At 43.6% G+C, this 12,891-nt stretch overlaps 1 protein-coding gene across 5 annotated transcripts in view; it reads left to right on the forward strand.

Annotated features, from left to right (window-relative positions):
* Nucleotides 1-12,891, forward strand: part of RNF152 (ring finger protein 152) — an 89,384-nt gene that overhangs the window by 70,926 nt on the left and 5,567 nt on the right. Inside the window, exon 1 of one of the 5 annotated variants that reach the window (XM_069960230.1) lies at nt 1,370-1,392. The exons of 1 other annotated variant lie outside the window; for it this stretch is intronic. The gene's annotated coding sequence lies outside the window, so the exon portion shown is untranslated. Of the gene's footprint in view, nt 1-1,369; nt 1,393-6,782; nt 6,928-7,630; nt 7,734-8,441; nt 8,499-12,891 lie in introns of those variants that run through there. 3 more of the 5 variants (XM_069960229.1, XM_069960233.1, XM_069960234.1) reach the window with 3 other exon arrangements.

Below are 12,891 nucleotides of genomic sequence, written 5' to 3' on the forward strand. Positions count from 1 at the left end.
GAACTTTGAAAAAGCTCTAAAGTTGTCTGGAAAACATGGATACAGCCAATGACTATATCCATGTTTTCCACATAGCCTTAGGGCTTTATCCAACTTCAGCAGCCACCGCTAATCAAATGCCAAAAGTTCGGGTTTGGATGGAGTCGAGCATGCTCCAGGTTCGCTCATCTCTACTGGTGACTGATAAAGTTGGATGCAGCACTAGGGTGTCCTGTTCTACAGCCTATGGCTGTATCCATGTTTTCCCGGACTCCCTAGGGCGGCATCAAACTTTGTCAGCAACCGGTATTCAAACGTTGAGCAAGCATGCTCGAGTCGCGCTCATCTCTAGTCGCTGCTCTACACAGGGACAAACTGCTTCCAGCCACATTCACTCTGTAGTGTAGATAGTGGACAGTTCAACATTTTTTTTTTTTTGCCAGGAAAACATACCGAGCATGCATATCCCCCCATAGGCTTATAAATAGTAAATAAACACCCACAAAATACCATACCTACAGCATGCTGCATATGGGAAAAAACACCATGGACCCAACAAATCTATTACAAAATGTGATAGCATATCACTGGGAAATATATATGCCTTTACACAGGGCCAAGATACAGGGCCTGTCCTACCCTGATATCACTAGGCTGCTACAGGTTGTTTTTTATCTAGCTGGTTTTGGAAAATAGAGGGGGAAAATACTGACTTAAAGAAAATTTAAAAAAGTATGGCACTCCCTCCTCTCCGCAACCAGCCAGGTAGAAAGCAAACAGCAGCAGCTTAGCCTGGGTCCACACTGCATTTTTGCAGTCTGTTTAACATATCCATTTTTAAATAGTTACTTTTAACGTACACAAAAATGGGGTCAGTATATGCTAAAAAAGAAAAATAAATGCATCTGTTTTGATCTTTTTTTTTTTTTTTTTTTTTAAATAAAAACGCAGTGTGAACCCAGGCTTAGTAATCAAAAGTAGTAAAAAAAAAAAAAATCTGAAAAAAACCCTCACGGTGACAAGCCACCCTCTGCATACCCACACACAAGCCACACCCACAATAAGTCAAACCCCTCATTGCTGAAGCTGAAAAATCCCTGGGAAAAAATAAAAATCCAGGTACCTATATAACATGGGGTATGATGTATAGTGTGGAGATACCTACTGTATGTTGTACTGTCATGCTATGTATGGCATTTCAAATAATTTATAGTAAGTTTTGTTAAAAACAACTGGTTGTTAATAAAGCTGTTTAGAAAAAAAAAAAGTCATTGTCCAATCAAAGAATGTTATGATTTGAGTGTCTTGTGGCAGCTTGTGGTTTCTGAGCGGCAATTTTCTGCCCATTTTCCCTTTTACAGATGCCTGATGGACGACACAGATCCCAGGTACATTATCCCAAAACATGTACTGGTAAGTGTTACTGGTACACACCACACACAGGACAATAGAGATGGACACTGATCATGTTCTGTGTTAGACTGGGGTGGATCTGTGCTGGGAAGGGTGGCGGGAGGGTCTACTTTAGAGGGCTGGGGTGGTCATGGGCTCGGGAGGGTGATGGGATGGTCCACATTAGGAGGATGGGGCGAGCCTGGACTCAGAAGGGTGAAGGGAGGGTCCACATTAGGGGGATGGGGCGAGCCTGGACTGAGAATAGCGATGGGAGGGTCCGTGTTAGGGGGCTGGATGAGCCTTGGCTAGGAAGGGCACCTGGGAGGATCCAGTTTTGAGGGCTGGGGGGGGGGGGGCTAGGCAAGGAAGGGTGCCAGGAAGGGCTTGGGAGCAAAATTTTAAGGAGTTCTAGGTAGGTTAAAGTGAAGGAAAGGTAAATTAAGGGTTTGGATGGGTAATCAGGTTAGGGTGGATGGGCTCCCTCATGGTGCCTTTACATTGACATGGTGTGGGAGTTTGTGTGCCTTAGTGATCCAAAGAGCTAAACAAGTGGGAGTAATACTCCTGGTGGGGTCACCGGTGCTAGACAGGTCAATGGTGAAAGGGCAGCCTAAGCAAGGCATGGTATTCTAGAAGCATTTAAATATTTGAAATACAATGGACATATACTATAAACAATACATCTATCACTATCTCTACATATATCAGTCAGCAGGACACAGCACACACATTGCTATTCTCACCTACTTTTGTTGTTGTTGACTGATGAACCTTGTAATTGGCAAGCAGGAGCTGGCAGGACCCCTGCACCTAAGATTCCTGGCCACCACTAAGCTCCGCTTGTATTCCTGATAAGCCTCACCCATTTTTAAGCCCTCCCTCCCCCACTTTGTATTAAGCCCTTTGGTTTTGAATAAAATTACTCCTGATTGTCACCTCGGCCTAACAGCAGCAGTTTAGTAATGAAAAGTAGTAAAAATAATTCTGAAAAAAAACCCTCACAGTGACAATCCACCCTCTGTGCGCGTACACACACACAAGCCACATCCACAATAAGTCTAAGTTGAAATATCCCTAGAAAAAAAATTCTAATCCTGGTAACTATATAACATGCAGTTGTCAGGATCAGTGGACGAGAGCCCACTGTGTCACGTGCCAGTCTATCCCTAAGGGCGTTGTCTAAGCGTATCCCCTGTTCTTCACAAGATACTCCTGAAGGTGGAGCTAGACTTTCCCAGAGGATACGCCAGGTCGCTACCTCTTGAGATAGACAAAGCACGTGAGAGCTGGTCAGGGCAGACCAGATGGCAAGGGTGGGACAACCCGTGTTGCCAACTGACAGTACAGACAATAATGCACACAGGACACACCGGATGAAAGTGATGGAAGCAGGTGACGGATGCCAAGGACGAAGACACAGGTGCAGTTCACACGGTGCGGTTCACACAAGGCAGATAACCAGATGCAGGAAAGGTAGCAGGAGCAAACACAGCTTGGGTCAGGTTCACACACAGGATGCAGGTATGCTGGAAGCAACTGGGAGTGCAGGATCAAACAACAGGAACTCCAGGGAACGAGGACACCTCAGTGGTAACACAGGAACAGGGCAGGAATACAGGAACACAGGAACCAGGGCAGAGGATACAGGAACACAGGAAAGCTTTTTGCAGACCAAATGCAGGAACACCTTAGCAAAACCAAAGGACTTTAACGCTCAGGCAGAGCACATGTGCAGGAAGCTTCCTTAAATGGCTAAGCCACAGGTGCAGCATAATTAAAGCACAGAGCAGTGTGTACGCGCCCCCTCTAGTGGCTAGAACTATACTACATGCAGAGGAACATGCAGCTTGACTCGAAGGCCTGAAGGACTAATGGCGGTGAATGAACACACGGCGGCTGGAGCGCCCAGCCGCCGTTACAGCAGTATGATATATTGTAGAGATACCTGTATTATATTGTTGTGCTATGTTTTTAGGCGCCCTTGAATAAAGAGAGCTGTACAGTACATATGATAAGGGATTAACATACAGGATATTTACATACAGAGTGTAACATACAATGAAGAATACAACATGAATAAAGTAAATGGCAGACTGGTACACAGGAAGAGAGGTCCCTGCCCTTGAGGGTATACAATCTTTATCATAAGGGAGACAGCAGGAGAGGGGAGCAGCTTGTCACAATGGGTTGAGTTGGCAGCAGGGTTACTGTAGGTCGTAGTCTACTTTGAACAGATGTGTATTCTGAGAGACAAGAAAAAAGGCACCCAAATGAGTGCTATCTGTGCCATTATCTCAGTGTACCAGGAGGATTTCGATAGTACGTATTGTGTACCTGGAGTTGCCATGCTCTGCCACAGCACAGCCTGTAGAAAAACAAGATAAGTTGCTGCCTCCACGTCTATGATCCCAGTATCAAATAGTAGGAAGGAGGAAAATTTTGGACAACGCTTTTGAGCTAACTACCTTACCTTTATAAGCTTATTCTTACTTTGCTTACTTATGGTGATATCAGCTCTGGTTCAGATGCTACAGCTGTAACTTTAACATGAATGGACCATGGTTAGGAAAGATGGCTTTAGGATATATTCGACAGCAAGCAAACTATTGATGTGTTGGAGGCAGGAAAAAATGGAAAGTGTAAGGATTTAATTAACTTTGAAAAGGGCCACATTTTGATAGCTTTTAGGTTGGGGCGTCTGCAAAACGATTATATTATATTAAAAGCAAAATTTAATTTTCCCCATTCAGATCTAGCTAGTACATGTTTTGGTGCTCATGCTGTGCCCCTAGATTACTTATTGTGAACACCTTTGCCTTAGAAGTCCTTCCTCCAAGGGACTAACTTCAGAAATGTATACATTACTTAATTCTACTCTTCATTCAAAATACTACATTCAAAAATAATTGTTCAACGACATGGAAGTGGCATCTGAGCAAAGAAGTTCCCAAAATATGGTGAATCATTTCAAATAAAGCCCCTAAACCTACAGTACTTTGCATACACTATATAAAGAAAACTACAGCAAAGTATTAATGCATTGGAACCATACCCAGTAGGGTAAATCACTTATACTCTTGTACTATTTGGCCATTACAGGTTTATTATTGGTAATGTTAGTCTCTGTATGGTGGGATTTGTTCAGTGACAGTATGATGGTAATAGTGATATATCTTGTATAGTGGCATTTTTTTCAGAGTAGTACAACTTTAATTAATGGAGGTATGGTATCATACTTAGAGGAAAATTGTAGGCTTCACAGTTTTCATTATGGCAGTATAAGTATATGGATAAGTTCACACTACATATAATTTCATTATACAACGGTCATTAATTATTGAAATTGCTGATCACATTCATTACTATGGAATCCTGGCTAGAGTGTATACATAGTGTATGCGGCCGCAGAAAAAACTGACATGTCAGCATTGTGCGGCTGCTATTCATTGAATAGCAGCCGCACAGAACTGACTGTGCAGACAATGTAAAGTGAGGCTCCTGCTATGAGTAATTAGAATGCGGGTGCACCTGACTATGTTTTAAATGTTATATTCATAAAATTTTCTATTTGCAACATACTGTATGCCTTTGGTCTTGTGCTCAGGGGTAACGCTAGGCCTAAATCAGTGGCGGATTAACTTTACCATATGCTCCAGGCTGTTCACCACCCCGGGCCCCGGGTTAACACTCGAAAAGGACCTATTATAATCCGCTACTGGCCTAAATGTCCAGGACAAAACTCCAAAAGAAAAAGGCTAGCCCCAAAAGATTTTTTTGCCTCCACTGGAGAATAAATTCCTAAAAGAAAATAAAAGGGATCTAGTGCGGAGGACGGCACAGTTACAGCTGGAGCTGCTGCTGGTTGTCTCCTGTAGCAGCACCGGGACATTGTGGTGGTCCGAAAGGAAGAGAAGGCCTGTACTCTGCAGTGCCAGTCCTTTGGGACCTGGTCACCATGCAGTGCAGACACATGTTCTGCTGGCCCTGCTGTGCCAGGGAGACATGGGGCGCCCTTCCCGCCAGAACTGCTAGTGTACCTATCACCAGATGCAGCTGATTAGCCGTGAAAGCACGGCTGGTGACAGGTACACTCTTAGTAGCAGGCAGACAAGTGTCTCCCCAAGAAGAGCTGGCACATCGGGACATGGCAGAGCAGCTGGAGGCCAGGGAGCATTGGAAAGTGCTGGGCAGGACCAACCCTGCCATAGATGCAGGTAATGTCCTGTCAACACTGGCAGCATGCCGTACTGAGGGGGGTTGGAGGGGGTTAATTACAAGCATGGAGTACAGAGGGGGTTAATTGTGGGGAGTGGTGGGTCAGAGTGGGTTAATTGCAGTTGGTGTGGGGCTGGGGTGCCCAGCAGGGAACATTATAACTATGGAGGGCCCAGCAGGAGGCATTATTACTATATGTGGGGGCACAGCAGAGGGCATTATTACTATATGGGCATTATTACTATATAGGGGCACATTAGGGAACACAACATACAGGAAGCAACCCACATACCTACTCACTTTACTGTACATGACACCAAACAGCAGAATTACTATAGGTGAGAAAAAGGGAAGCAAGTTGCTGGAAAACTGCAGTCTAAGGTGTTTTTTCTGGCAGGTTCTGAAGAGATTGGTTGCCAATAAGGGCCCTGTCATCTGCAACTTTTTAGTTAGATTTATGAAACAAATGCCCCAGATTGTGGTAAATATAGCTGTTGCATAATATGCCACTTTGAAAATGGTATAAACAAGATCTAGACAAGCAGCATATTAGCAATATCAGACAGGTAGCGCTAAAATGAGCATAGCCATGCGCCCATAATAATCCAGCAGTAAATCCACCACCACTGAACAGAAGATTCATGCAAAGCCTGCTTACACATAGATAACAAGAGTACATTTGGGCTGCTGTGTGACTGATCACCCCTGAATTTGGGATATTCTGCTCTTATGACACAAAAGATAAATGTAAATGACAATAGTTATCTGGACCAAACAGCCCAGAGTCCTAGCAATAACATTAGTAATAGATAGGAGGGAGTTGTTTCATAACACTTGGCTTCCTGGCTTACACTTCTATAGTGACAGACCCCTCACTTCTTGTATCACAGTGGTCTTTACTTTATCCTGAGAAATTGCTATATGGCACTTTCTCTCACTCTTTACTTCCACCTTTCTTCTAATGGCAATATTTCTTGCAGTGAGATGCCTTATGCTTGGGATCTTGTAAGAAGCCAGAGCCCTGGTGGGGTGGGGTGTTCCACACTAATTCCTCCCATTTGCTTTGTTACTGATGACATAGTGGGATTCCTAAGAGGTCACTGCACTGAATACACTGGATATTTGGGGTTGTTATGGTTAGGTGAGAGGGAAACATGAAGTGTGACTACTTTCTATGAGTTCAGTGGAAGAGGCAGAAGAAACTCCCCTTCCTCTCCCTGCTCAGCAGCGTGACAAGGAGGGAGCAGCCCAGACACAAGACAGCGCAGTGCTGGAGCTGTCAGTGCTGGAGTCCCGGGCTGGCTGCTCAGTGCTGGGAGCAGGGCTCCTTACTAGCAGGTGAGTGGCTGATCCTCTGCAGGTTGCTGTGCTGGCACCTCTCCTGGCTGCTGATATATGTGCCCATGTCTGTGCCTGGCTGCTGATATATGTGCCCATGTCTGTGCCTGGCTGCTGATATATGTGCCCATGTCTGTGCCTGGCTGCTGATATATGTGCCCATGTCTGTGCCTGGCTGCTGATATATGTGCCCATGTCTGTGCCTGGCTGCTGATATATGTGCCCATGTCTGTGCCTGGCTGCTGATATATGTGCCCATGTCTGTGCCTGGCTGCACTATAGGAGTTTGCAGGTAAAGCAGCCCTGGCCCCTGGGCTCCCTGATAATTCTAGGTGCATTTCTTTTGGGCACACCTTGCCTATTATAGGTTATTCTGTGCTGTGTGGATGGTATATGGGGTTCTGCTGCATTGTCATGAATGGAAACAATGTTATTGAGTGTGCATGGCTGTTGTGTGTTGCAGCAGGCTATGGCAGGGAGCTAGCCCAGCGGCTGGTTGTAAATAACATGGAACCTGTGCCCACAGCTCATACACATGGGAATAAAAGCAGACCTGAGCTAGGCATAAGCTGGCATGGCTGGATCCCACAGCTGTTGGCATGTTAGCTAGATACAATGATTTACTTTGTGCCCAGTAAGGAGGATGTTGTCATTGGGTTTGCTGTCTGTCTGTGATTCACTGCTGGCAGAACAAAGCCCCGTGCTGCTTCCTTCTTGTCGCCTCCTGCCTGCATAATAACACAGAGCACAGGCAGCTGATAGCATTATGCAGGAGCTGGGGAGCAGCAGAACACTGGGACAGACAGGTAATGTCCACTGGTGATGACTGGGGAGCAGCAGAAGACTGGGACAGCCAGGTAATGTCCACTGGTGACGACTGGGGAGCAGCAGATCACTGGGACAGACAGGTAATGTCCACTGGTGATGACTGGGGAGCAGCAGAACACTGGGACAGACAGGTAATGTCCACTGGTGATGACTGGGGAGCAGCAGAACACTGGGACAGACAGGTAATGTCCACTGGTGATGACTGGGGTGCAGCAGAACACTGGGACAGACAGGTAATGTCCACTGGTGATGACTGGGGAGCAGCAGAACACTGGGACAGCCAGGTAATGTCCACTGGTGATGACTGGGGAGCAGCAGAACACTGGGACAGACAGGTAATGTCCACTGGTGATGACTGGGGAGCAGCAGAACACTGGGACAGACAGATAATGTCCACTGGTGATGACTGGGGAGCAGCAGAACACTGGGACAGCCAGGTAATGTCCACTGGTGATGACTGGGGAGCAGCAGAACACTGGGACAGACAGGTAATGTCCACTGGTGATGACTGGGGTGCAGCCGAACACTGGGACAGACAGATAATGTCCACTGGTGATGACTGGGGAGCAGCAGAACACTGGGACAGCCAGGTAATGTCCACTGGTGATGACTGGGGAGCAGCAGAACACTGGGACAGCCAGGTAATGTCCACTGGTGATGACTGGGGAGCAGCAGAACACTGGGACAGCCAGGTAATGTCCACTGGTGATGACTGGGGAGCAGCAGAACACTGGGACAGACAGGTAATGTCCACTGGTGATGACTGAGGGACACAGCACAGACAGGACACTCTCTGTGGGACGCCTAGGGATGCTAACATTGGATGCTGCAGTGATGTCAGCCTCCTATGCTATGTGCAACTATACAAACTCATGTATATATAGTCTGGGTAGATTGCTGAGCACTGGCTGCCTGTATAAGGGACTTGGTGTATGTACATTTCGGACCAGCTGTACAGGATATGTGGAGCAGGATGTATTGCTGAATTCACAAGAGACAGAGCTTCGCCTGATGTCATACTGTAAGAATTTGGCTGGGAATGTGGACTAATGATTCCAGCGCTGTGCACATTTGCTATACATTTTAGGTCTGTTGCTAGCAATGAGACATTCTGCATGTATTCCTCTGTGCATGTACCATTGCAAACCAATATGCACTTTCAACCAAATGCATCGCAATGCCTATATGTGTTTTTTATTTTCTCAGCTTCTGATACTCAGCTTGTACAGGTAGAACATAGAAACATGTTCTTTTGTTACCACACATCTTCTCGGTTAATGATATTCTATTATGTCCAATTATGTCTGTGGGTGGCAGCGACCATGTGACAGCTTACGATAGATAGAATTGCAAACACAATAATTGGGTCTGACATTTGCCAAAACATATTTATTGTAAAAGTGTTTCTTCAAATATATTGGTTTTGGGCATCAACCCAATACAAATAGTGTGTATGCCTTGTAAAGAATTGCTAGATTTAACCCTTTGTCTACATTGTGTCTACCGAGCTAAGTTTACATATCAGATGTATAATTCTGAAGGATGATATAGCAAGGTTAAGTCAGCGGGTCCTTAATTGTTTCAATAAATTATATCTCTGTGACTTGTAAGATATAATGTGAAAATAATTTGCAAAGTCAGCTGCATTGTAATGGAAATATCTAGCTCAGATCTTAGGCCATTCTGGGAACATACAGTGTAATTATATATATATATATATATATATATATATATATATATATATATATATATAGTGTGTGTGTGTGTGTGTGTACACGTGTGTTTTATTTTAAAACAAATAGACTTCCCTAAGGCAGAATAGGGTCACGCAATGTATTATACACCATCACATGGTTGTTTGCTTTTATGGTGAAGTGTTTGCTGGTAGTTTTTTTCCCCCCTGCTGCTAAGTACTTGATGTTTTCTGCATATTGGCTTATTGGCTTTTCACTCAGACTATAGGGCTGGGAAAAATGACCATATGTCAACACTGATTATTAAAACAATTCTCAACATTAGCAGGAACATGGTGTCTGAAAAGATAGCACATGCTGAGGTGTGTCTGTGCAGGGTATGTACATAGTGTATGTAGTTTATTTTCATTATCTAGAATGTTTTATAATCAGGATATCTGATGGTAGGATATTTTAGTATTGTCCTAATAGTTTCTGTATTAGAGCATACTCTGGGGGCAAGGGATCAATATAAGGAGCATTTATTTGCTAGATCTCCCAGAGCATTCAGTGATCAGATAGAATAGTCGTGTAAAGATTTGCTTCATCAAAGAGACAAAGTTCCAGTCAAACTATCAACAGTGATCAAGTATAAGTGAAGAAGAGGAAGCTGAATGTTGAAAACAGTGACATTCAGCTTCCTGTCATAGGCAGCAGGGACAGTACTACAGCCTAAAACATAATTTAATCAATTGGAATCAGTCTAGATAGCAGTAGCGTCTATTTTCTGGGCCATGAGGGGTTTTACTCTTTACCCCTTATAAGCCATCTCAGACTTCCGGCTTTCAGCATTAACCTTTAAACCACCCTCACCTGTTGGAAAAGACTGTTTATAAAGCTGAGTAGTTAAGAGGGTCAGTAGTCATCAGGGAGTTTGCTGTATTCTTGAAGGAGTTCTCCCCACCCCTCTTTTTTGTCAGTCAGTTACTGAAGAGAGCAGTGGAGAGCATCTAAACTATGTTATACCCGATCTTTTCCACCAAACTATATCTTTACGATTCTTCCTGGTTTGTAACGTGTTTCCTGCAGAGAGGGCATCATATTTAATGTGACAGGTTTCCTTTAAAAATCTATGCTGGTTATACATACAGTAAATATTTTATGACCTTAGAGAACAAAGATAGGAATAATGTGACCTCCATTATTTTCCCCATCAAATCTAAATGGCATAGATAGAAATGCAATGACCTGAGACATGTAAAATCACACAGATGTGAGTTGGAAGCTACCCAGAGATTCCATGATGACATATTGTTCTCTGTAATGTAATGGCTTGTATTTTTTTTTTACTCTACAACATTTATAAGTAATTGTGTTGGGGAGAAGACACTGTGAGCATTTGCTTGAACATTGCTCTTTCCATGACACATAAAACTCTCTGCTCATTCAGAAAAGTGGAGAACAGATAACACTGCTCATGGAGAGCACAGGTTGAGATCGTCTTACACTGCTTATCTTACACAACTGCTTGGGGTTCTCTATAACTTGGAATACCAGATTCCCTAAATAATGACAGCTTTTAATTATTCTGTAATTCATTGACATATGTGTACAAGGGTGGACATACCATGTATCCATGTGGTTCATTTGCAGATGAGTCAAGAGGTGAAAGGCCTATCACAGTGGACAATGGGGGTAAAACATGTTAGTGACTAAGGCCCAACTATATATTCCTCTTTCTTAAAGGAGAAGTCCGGCAATTTTTTTTTATCAAAGTATTGTATTGCCCCCAAAATGCAAATGCAAATTCCCAATATACACTTATTATGGGAAATGCTTATAAAGTGCTTTTTTCCCTGCACTTACTACTGCATCAAGGCTTCAATTCCTGGATAAAATGGTGATGTCACGACCCGACTCCCAGAGCTGTGCGGGCTGTGGCTGCTGGAGAGGATGATGGCAGGGGGATGCTCAGTGTCCCTCCAGTGCCCTTTGTCCCTCAGTGTGCCCCTGCCATCATCCAGCAGCCACAGCCCGCACAGCTCTGGGAGTCGGGTCGTGATATCACTATGTTATCCAGGAAGTGAAGCCTTGATGCAATAGTAAGTGCAGGAAAAAAAGCACTTTATAAGCATTTCCCGTAATAAGTGTATATTGGTGATTTGTATAACTTTTTGGGGGGCAGTACAATACTTAAATAAATTTTTTTGCCAGACTTCTCCTTTAAGCTGACAGCTGAGTAGATCATTTTTCATAATATTGCTAGTCTGGAGCAAATTGCTAATGAAGTGTCCTGGGTTAAGTTCCTACTTAGTTACCATTTAGTTACATTACTTTGCAGGTGCAGTGACATTGTTAGCTTTAATCTTCTAGGTATGTCTTGAAGTACCTGGGAGAAAACAGTCCTGGGCCAACTGGTCCATCAAAAACTACAGTTATTTGCGTTGGGCAAACATGGATTAACATATTAACCTTTCTTCACCCCACTTGGCCTCCAAGGTTATAAAAAAAAAAAAACTACTCTTGGGCCAGTGGCAGTCCTCTATTGTTCCACATGGGATTACAAATGCTACCACTGAACGTAAAATAGAATTCTGATACCGAAGAGCAAAATGACTCTATCAGTTCCTAGACATGAAAGCTACTTTTAAGGCTAAAGTGGACCCCCTAACCTACAGGGTCCCATGCAACTGCAAAGGTTACACATGTGCCATGTCCACCCCTGAGTATCCCTGTTAGTCAGAAACTGCAGAAGATATCCAATATTGTGCCGAAAATGAATCCAGATTTATATTGGGAAATCATAGATAAATACTCTAATTTAATTCTATCTCTGGAACTGTTCCCTTTATCTAGAGTAATTCGATGATGTACAAAGGAAGCCAAATCAATTTTTGCTTTGTCAGCATGTTAGTTTGGCTTTAGAGTTCCAGTTACTTCTCTACTCTTTGGACATGATGAATAGAGAAGAAAGTACATAGAGATGTTTGCTTTCTATAGAGAAATGCTGGTGTGGTACAGGCTGCCGTGTTTGATTAGAGGAGGTTGATGTAGAAGAAAATTACAGTGTTTCTTGCTACACATCTACAAAGATGTTCCTTATATATCAAGAATTGCTTTCTCATTCCTTTGTTTTAGAAATAAAACAACAAGATGTCAAAAATGTTCACATAACCTAAGCCTTTTGGTCCGTAGAAGGCCCACTGAGCTTGCTCTGCACAATTTTTAAATACTGATGTCTTCTCGTGTGATACAGGTGTTGGAAATGTTTAAAATAAGGCTTTATTTGATGTGTTATAACATACTTTTTGTTAATATGCTGGTTAAGCAAGAATCTACAGGGCCCTGAGTAGGTATAACGATGTGCAAACTTACTCATTGATCCTTAGAAAAAAAGAAATGTTCCTGCTCATCCCCCTGAGGACATGTTCACACTGAGCAAAAGGGGTGGCAAAAGTGGTGG

This window comes from Dendropsophus ebraccatus, chromosome 2 (assembly GCF_027789765.1).
Source record: "Dendropsophus ebraccatus isolate aDenEbr1 chromosome 2, aDenEbr1.pat, whole genome shotgun sequence".
In the NCBI taxonomy this organism is placed as follows: domain Eukaryota; kingdom Metazoa; phylum Chordata; class Amphibia; order Anura; family Hylidae; genus Dendropsophus; species Dendropsophus ebraccatus.